The sequence below is a fragment of the Saccostrea echinata genome, unplaced genomic scaffold, assembly GCF_033153115.1.
Source record: "Saccostrea echinata isolate AGI-Se365-2 ecotype Australia unplaced genomic scaffold, CSIRO_AGI_Sech_v1 ptg000009l, whole genome shotgun sequence".
NCBI classification, from domain to species: domain Eukaryota; kingdom Metazoa; phylum Mollusca; class Bivalvia; order Ostreida; family Ostreidae; genus Saccostrea; species Saccostrea echinata.
Genome location: NW_026889758.1, coordinates 30,399,485 through 30,407,987, shown reverse-complemented (window position 1 = coordinate 30,407,987; position 8,503 = coordinate 30,399,485). Strand labels below are relative to the sequence as shown.

At 32.2% G+C, this 8,503-nt stretch overlaps 1 long non-coding RNA gene across 1 annotated transcript; it reads right to left on the bottom strand.

Moving 5' to 3' along the window:
- Window positions 1-5,557: 5,557 nt before the first annotated feature.
- On the bottom strand, window positions 5,558-7,939 carry LOC133183570 (uncharacterized). The gene is made up of 2 exons (XR_009720677.1): window positions 7,846-7,939; window positions 5,558-5,990 (listed from the first exon to the last, which is right to left on the bottom strand). It is a non-coding gene; the product is annotated as an uncharacterized LOC133183570 (long non-coding RNA).
- Between the last annotated feature and the right edge of the window lie 564 nt (window positions 7,940-8,503).

Below are 8,503 nucleotides of genomic sequence, written 5' to 3'. Positions count from 1 at the left end.
ATGATCATGATGATTCCTTTGTTATTAAAAGTGCACTCCTATACGTACCTACCTACAGTGACTTTGTACAACTTTCTTCTCATCTACGCCTGGATGGACATGCAGAATTTCCTCGTTGTACAAAAACTTTAGGACATGTTCACTGGTAACAGGATTCTCAGATTTGCGCAAAAGTTATCGACTTTATCAGTGTAAAATAAAGTTACAGTCACCAAGCCCAGACTGAGGACTCTCCTTTTCACAGCGTTCTGGCGTCTAGTTCTACTTTCACTTTGGAGACCAATGAAAAAAGTCCTTACGAAGGTTATCTAAATTAAGTCGAATATTACCCACAATGCAATTATTGCATATACATCACAAGATTATAGAACATACATCACAAGATTTTGCATATACATCACAAGATTATTGAACATACATCACAAGATTATCGAATATACATCACAAGATTATCGAATATACATCACAAGATTTTGCACATACATCACAAGATTATAGAACATACATCACAAGATTTTGAATATACATAACAAGATTTTGCACATACATCACAAGATTATAGAACATACATCACAAGATTTTGAATATATATACATCACAAGATATTGCTGCACATACATCACAAGATTTTGAATATACCTCACAAGATTTGAACATACATCACAAGATTTTGAACATACATCACAAGATTTTGAATATACATCACAAGATTTTGAACATACATCACAAGATTTTGAATATACAGCACAAGATTATCGAATAAAGCAACGTTAAACACGCCATGTATATATATATATATATATATATATATATATATATATATATATATATATATATATATGTGTGTGTGTGTGTGTGTGTGTGTGTGTGTGTGTATTTGCTTTTGTTTTCGATATAATTACGCATTGAATTAACCAGCTTTGAGTGTACATGAGAAGTTGTTTTCACTTTCTCGGATTAAAACATCAAACAGGATAAAATGAACGGGGATTATAGCAGGTTAAATTTCATATTCTGAAAACTAGCACTGTGTGAAGGTTTCCAAAGGACATAGGTCAATACATGGTCAAAGCTGCTGTATGTATATGAGATAATTTTATCACCTGTAAGTTTGCCATATAAACAAATTTACCGAGTGTATTGCATAATGTTAAAAATGGCCCAGTGGTTCTGGAGAAGAGGATGAAATTGTAAAAAGTTAACGACGCTGACGACAACATCGACCACAGACAACGGACAAATTTTGATCCGAAAAGCTCGGTTGAGACTTCGGTTTAGGTGAGCTAAAAAGTTGAAATCACGTTTATCATAAAGCTTAGCTGTAAGTGATGTGTCAGACTCTAGGGTGACTTTTATTTCGAGTTTAAAAGGATATATCGAATCAACGTAGAAATAAAATAAATATGATTGTTAAAACGTCTTCGATATATCTAAGTGTCAAATTGAAGGCCACATCAAGAAACATCTTTTCTTCATGTAAAAGTTTTTGAATAGATTCCACTTCATATGAATACAAATTTAATACACTGTGATATTAACTTTGGAGTACTTATCTGTAAAATCAGAATGTTGATATTAAGGCGAACCTATTGAACCAATAAGAACCAAAATGGTCCAAGGCAGATTATCGCCAAGATGAAAAAAGTCGACCTAAAGTTCAGGTTAATCAAAAACTGGGAGAAATTCAAAAACCATCCCGATACCAAAAATATTTCGGTAAACGAGGACCCTACAAAACATGTTTGTTGCGAGGCAGCTCAGCCGTAAACACTATATCAAACAAGTCTGGTCCTCAAACGGGAAGATCCGTATCCGCGATTTAAATGACAAAGTGTTCGTAATCCAACAAGAGTCGGATCTTACTCCATTTGGTCATACCATGTAAATCATTAACTCTGATCTGTGACATTTTTGTTCCATTCGAACACTCCTTTGTATGTAATGTAAACAAAAATATATAAGGTACACATCTTTCCAAGTCAATTCACGCTAGTTTCCCATTCACCTCAACAATTTGCACTACTTCCATTATGCTTGTTCTTATGATTCCCTGTATATACATGTATACTCTTTGTTTTTCTGTTTGGTTTATCTCAGACTTTGTTTTTTACAACCCATTTATAAGATGCCTACAAATCGCTTGCTATTTAGCTGATTCCACATACCCGTGTTTTTGGTTATATTCTTGCTCATATAGTGTTTACCCTGGCTCTCTCATTTTTTTTGTCGAGGTGTGACTTAAGATATGGGTATTGAAATAGAACAATATCGAGCCAGGTTACTATTTAAAAGCTACACGTTTAATCTTGCACTTAAGTGTGTTTGAAATTATTTGTAAGAACTTGATATTAAGGAGTTCCAATTACCATGTTGATCATCTTACTTTCCGATCCTAACGAGTATTGTAAAATTTGTTTTAAAAAATCGTACTCATAAGTATTTTGCGCCATTCTCGATGCCTTCATATGCCTATATCTCTAAAAATATTAACTTGCTTACCAACTTGTCAGCACTAACTCTAAAATTGTCAGGAGATATTGAATCAAATCCTGGTCCTTCAATAAACACAAGTGAAGGCTGTTTTGCTTCATCTTACTCATCTTCATCAATTTTTGACGATACAAGCGGAATGTCATTTGTACATTTAAATGTTCAAAGCTTAAAGCCCAAGCTAGACATTTTAGAAAGCGAACTCCATAATCACAGTATACTGTCATTTACTGAAACATGGTTAAACAACGATGAATCGTTTTCGGACATTTCGTTAAAAAATGATTTCCAAACACCATTTTGTTACTGTAGAAAAAAACAAAATAGGCGGGGGCGTAGCCGTGTATGCCAAAGATCACATACTTGCAAAACGTCGATCGGATTTAGAACCTGTCAGGGTTGAATGTGTCTGGCTTGAAATGGTTATTCGTGGACAAATCTATTTAAACGGTACATTTTATCGTCCCCCAAACTCACCTTCAAGTATATGGGATGACATTGAATTCTCCATAGATCAAGCTTACAATACTAATATATAAGCAAAATAATTATCGTTGGGGATTTTAATGCCAATCTACTTTCACCAAACACGCAAGCCGATCATTTATTAAACATTATACAGACTTAAAACATGTTTCAAATTATTGAAGAACCTACTTCATTGAGCATTCGTCGTCACTTCTTGATATTATATACTCGTAAGTAACACCTCACTTGTGGTGAGGTCCTCTGTTGGTGATTGTTTCTTAGACCAATATGTTCGATTTCATTGTCCTACTTACGGTCTCCTCAGTCAACCCCTTCTAGAATCTCACTGTTTCAAACGGAAAATATGGCTATTTGATATTGGTGAATACACTTCCTACAGACAAAATTTAGCAAACGTAAACTGGGACGATTTACTTATTGAATCCGACATAGGCAACAGTGTTTCTAATTTAAATGAAATCATAGTTGAATGCGCACAAATGTCAATTCCCAATAAAACAGTGATCATTTGGCAATCTGACCCACCATGGTTTAACAACACTTTAAGAAAACTTATTCAAAAAAGACGTCGTCTCCATGAAAAAGCTAAACGGACGAAGAGAGATAATGACTGGGAAAACTATAGAAGTACTTGTAATCGGCCTTGTCCGAAAACTCAGAGAAGAGTACTACAGTAAGCTTTCATCTGAAATTAACGTGTGCAATGATTCTAAAAAATGGTGGAAAATAGGTAAGTTAATAAATTTAAAATCCAAACAACCTTTTACAAATACTCCTCTTACTTTCGAAGATAAAACATATGAAGATGACAATGAAAAAGCCGAATTACTAAATACCTTTTACCTAAAAGATTCATCAATTGATGATCATTCAACCAGATTACCAAATACAGATTCCTCTACTAATTACGAAACACTCTTTGACTTAACTCTTGATGCAACTGAAATCGAAACAGTTCTTCTTTCATTAGATTCTTTCAAAGCTACAGGCCCAGATCTCACTAATCCCCGTCTTCTTAAAGAGGCAGCTTCTATATTAAAATTACCATTATGTAAACTCTTCTATATGTCTCTTAAAAAGCAGTATTTCCAATGGAATGGAAAAGAGCAAACGTTACCCCAATATATAAGAAAGGGGACAGGAATGATGTTTCTAATTATAGACCTATATCACTTATCTCCATAACTGGACAGGTAATGGAAAGATGTATCTACAATCGTGTATATCTATACTTATCCAACAATAATTTCTTTCGTTCAAACCAGTCAGGTTTTATTCCAGGTGACTCTACAATAAAGCAATTACTCGATATATCTAATGACATAGGTAAAGCACTAGATTCCGGAAAAGAAGTAAGAGCTGTTTTCTGTGATATAAGTTAAGCCTTTGACAGGGTATGACATGATGATTGATTGATTATTGTTGTTTTACGCCGAGTCGGCAATATTTCAGCCATATTTCGGCGGTATGAATTAAATACTGTATGAACGGTTTTGAGAGTTTTGGGTTTCTCTGGGTATGACATGAGGGTCTCCTGTTCAAACTAAGAACTGCGGGGATAAATGGGAATTTGCTTAATTAAATGGTTTAAAAGTTATCTTACAAATAGAGAGCAAAGAGAAGTACTCAACTCCACCTCTTCAACCTGGGGTAGCATCAAAGCTGATGTACCCGAGGGATCTATTCTTGGTCCTCTGTTATTTCTCATTTACATAAATGATATTGTATGTGGAATTAATTGTGTAATTAAATTGTTTGCAGACGACACAGCCCTGTATATAGTAGTTGATAATGCTTCCACAGCCAGTCAGATATTACACAATGACCTTGATAAGATAGGTGCGTGGGCTAAGCAGTGGTTGGTCGATTTCAACCCCTCAAAAATCGAATGTTTATTATTTAGCAATAAACGCGTCCCCATCACACATCCCCCGCTTTATCTGAATAGCCAAATAATCGAAAATATGGAAAGTCATAAACACCTTGGAATACATTTTTCAAATCAAAATACTGAAAGTACTGATACATGTACGAGTTGATGGTTGTCCAAGCTTGCCTAATGTATTGCTTTAGTGATGAAAATTGAAATGTCTATTTAGAAACAGAAATTTAAATTTTCATTTGATTTTTTATGAATATCATGACATGATGCATTGTATTTTAAAATCCAATTAACAAATAATCCTTTGTGATATTATAAGAAAACAATATTTCTTTCTTTTTACAGTATAATTATACAAGTTATACATTTATTGAGCATTGCTGCCTTATTTAAAAAAATGAAATGCACTTGCACAACTTTCATAAAGTGTATTAAAACCACAATTTTTGACATTTCTTAGTGTGTATGCAGCAAGTATTCCTTTTACAATTTTTAATGATCAATTACTAGTATTATACCTTGTATAAAAAACGTCAATTTTTAAAACATTATTCTGGTCTTCCAGTTTGAAGTGTAGTAAGCCAATAAACAGTACAAGAGAATGAATTTTTAGAAAGTCAATGTCAATTTTTTTTGTCCTTAAATATTTCATAATTGACACAAGCATTTCAAATATAGAAAGCAAAAACAAAAATGTTATCTTAATAAAAGAAGTTTTATACAGCATTCAGGTTTCAGATTTACAAATAAATGCTACACTAATGAAGGAAATGATACAATCATGAAACACAAGGTCAAACTAATGTAATCAACACAACTGTTGCAGATTTTAAAGTCCTGTGACATTGACACATTATGAGAGTCATTTTCTTTCAAAAGAAGATATTAAATAAATTTTTACCAAAGAATATTTATATAAGGGAAAAGTCCTTATTATAAGGATGAACATTCTTCACTTCACATTTGAAATCAAGGGGTGGTTGTCCTCCAACATACAAAACACTGACAGCTGAATTCTTCAATACATCTATGTTTGAAATTCCAGTACTTCAACAAAAGGTTTACACATATCTTCCCAGGCACAAAGCAATGACCATCTCTTTTGCACTGCCATTTGTGGTTTATGCTTCTGCAAAAGTAAAATCAAGGGTTTGAGAGGCACAAAGCATTGTATATATTTACAAATATTAAATAGATATTAAATATTTGATTGAGTTTAAAGTGACACCGTGACGGAAAAACATGAAAATCGACAAAAGTAGAATTAATGCATGACAAATGCAAATTTTGTTCAGTTCTTGAAAGAAAAAGTTTTCAGAAAATTACAGGTTTCAGAACCTAAAAAATCTACTTTAATGGAGAAAAATAAAAGTAAAAAAAATCTTTGTATAACCCAACACAAAAATATATGCTTCACTTCGTCCTTTTTATAGTACGCATGCGCTGAAAAGTTCAAAAATTTACCATGGTTTCAATTCCATAGATATAAATGTCGGATGACCGAGAATTTTTATACAATCTTCAAAAAAAAAAAATGATCAGAACTATTCTCTCACTTCTGCTTGCTCCAATTTAATGTTGTTTACAAGTTTCACGCTAAGAATAAAGGACGCGTGACCTTGACATTGTGGACATTGACGATAAAAACAAAGCGATAGAAACAACATTTGTTTTTCCGGCACTTACATTTTGCAGTTTTTTTTTCTTGCTATACAGTGCAGTTGAGTTGCCAAAACTTCGCTATATTCATATTTCACATAAATCGTTTGTTCTGTGATACAACTTCCTTAAAAAGAAACACAGGATTTCGACTCATTATGTAACTTTAATTTTCTCATTTTCCAGGATTTTTGGAATCCCCTCTTGTTTAGAAATTTCAGAAATGTTTCTTTTTTCTATGCTTTGCTCACATTTAAAAACTAGACAAAATACAATTATTTAGCTCTTAAATTAAATTCTCAATTTCTCAGCCAGTCTGGACAAAACTTGTCAACATTTAATGATAGGTATTTTTTTTTTTAAGAAAGCCTCTTTTTTTTCAAGTAAGCATTTTGCATAGACAAATATTAATTAATTTACTTTAAAATGTATACAAAGTTTCTAATCATTTTAAATCATTTGTTACCTATATATTATGTATACATAAATAATTGTTTTACCAAAATGAACCAAACACTTTAAATTTGAAACTAATTCTAATAGAAAATTGAGTTATTTCTCATTTCAATATGATACTAACATTTAATACTGTGGTATAGACCATGTGGCAGTGCCTCTTTGTGTGTTAGTGATAAGATTAATTAATGTAAATATGTTGCTATTTAGAAAATAAATAAATAAAATGTTTCTTTTTCAATATATACTTTGTTGTTTTTATATTATTTTTAAACAATGTTCTCCAAAGTAAAAAGATGATAACATAAAACTACAAGTATCTTTTTTATGAGATTTACATTAATGATTTTTTTTATGTTCGAGAATCTTATGTCTTGTGATTAATGTACATGTGTATATACAGCAGATCGAATTGTTTCAAAATTAATTGATTAATGATATAGATTCAAAGAGGCGCAAGTTTCAGTTGTACAATATGTTTATTTAATGACGTACAAAATGGATTGGAATATTACTATGGGTAATTTGTAAACAGAGCTGACTTTGCTCAGTGCCGTTCTTATCAGCTACACTGACAGTGATGGAGATAAGTTTCGCCTATTTTACCAGGGTAAGTCAACCCCAGCTTTAATACATGTAGTAAGAGTCGTGCTTTTTAAATAAACAAATAGCTTTTTGAATTAATAGACTCTGTATAGTCTTGAAGAGAAAATTTTGTACAAAGCCGAGCCATTAGCAGTGAGGAGAAGATGGCGCTATTATTAACATGCAACGCGTATACTCGATCAGTATGACTATCGATAAACTCACAGCTGACTTAGCTTAATTATCTATCAGAATTACATATAACTATGCATAAATGTAATTACCTTGATGTGTCTCCTTTATCTCTCCAAGTATGCTTCAATTTAAGTCATTTTCTTTTGAAGTAACGCTGTCGATTTTTCGTGCCAATGTGCATTCATTGTTATTTACAAATAAAACAGCTTGGTGCGTAGGAAGATGAAAAGTAGTTCAGTCTATTTGCAGATTTTAATCTCAAACCTTTTTCTTCAGCATTTTAAGTGATTCATTTAATAAATCATATCTTTGGAAAAAAAATTAAATTTAAAAAAAAAATTGACTCCGCACATATGCATATAGAGGAATATGAGAAGTGACGAAATACACTTTTGTTCTTCAGCGGTTTAAAGTGCACTATATTTTTTGTCGGACCGACACAATAAAGAAATTCGATAAAAATTATATTGTGTATACCTAATATGAATTTGCTTTTTTTAAAAGAAACGGTATAATGTGTAGAAAAAATATGTTCGTTTTCATTTATGTTGAATTTTTCAAACTCAAAGGTAAATTATTGTAGAAAGAACTAAATAAATGAGATGTGTTCTTTGGTTGCAATGCAGGTAAACCTGAGTAAAAGCGTAACTGAGTTGATGTTCCATCAACTCGTTAAAATGGCCATTGGGATTTGCACATACAATCATCCCTTCTGAAAGCATCTCAACGTCTTCATCTACTAAGAAA